A 583-nucleotide genomic window follows, 5' to 3' on the forward strand; every position below is an offset into this window, starting at 1 on the left:
ACCTCGAAGCAAACCAAAGATTTGAGGTTTTAGTCGAAATCCTCCATGATACAGAAAACACTCCATGTGAAAAAAAAAATGAGACCAACCCAAGGGCTAACCCTGGGTTCTACTAGTAAAGAATTGGTTGCATTGTAAAATCTTATTCTCCCTCACTCGGTCTCTCTGATGCACCGCCCTCCTGAAAATAAATTTATGTTGGCTCCAACATTTGAAGGTGATCAACTGATAAGGCATGCAGAACCAGGGTCAAAAACGATCCGTCTTGTAGGTTGGAAGGATACCTCGAAGCAAACCAAAAATTTGAGGTTTTAGTCGAAATCCTACATGGTACAAAAAGCACTCCATCTGTAACTTGAGACGTTTTTGACAGTATAATGGACTCTAAAAACGTCTTATAAAAGATTATGGGGGAAAAGCGGATAAACCGAGCTCCAGCTCATATGAGCTCGGTGGACAGTAAAATCCGAAAAAGCCCGTGCCAACATTTGACAAACATTGTACATGCTTGCAAATTTTCATCACAAAATAACATTTGTGGAAGTCGTGGTAAAAAAACAAAATCATGGACTGTTTTTTTTTT

Source organism: Triticum dicoccoides, chromosome 3A (genome assembly GCF_002162155.2).
Source record: "Triticum dicoccoides isolate Atlit2015 ecotype Zavitan chromosome 3A, WEW_v2.0, whole genome shotgun sequence".
In the NCBI taxonomy this organism is placed as follows: Eukaryota; Viridiplantae; Streptophyta; class Magnoliopsida; order Poales; family Poaceae; genus Triticum; species Triticum dicoccoides.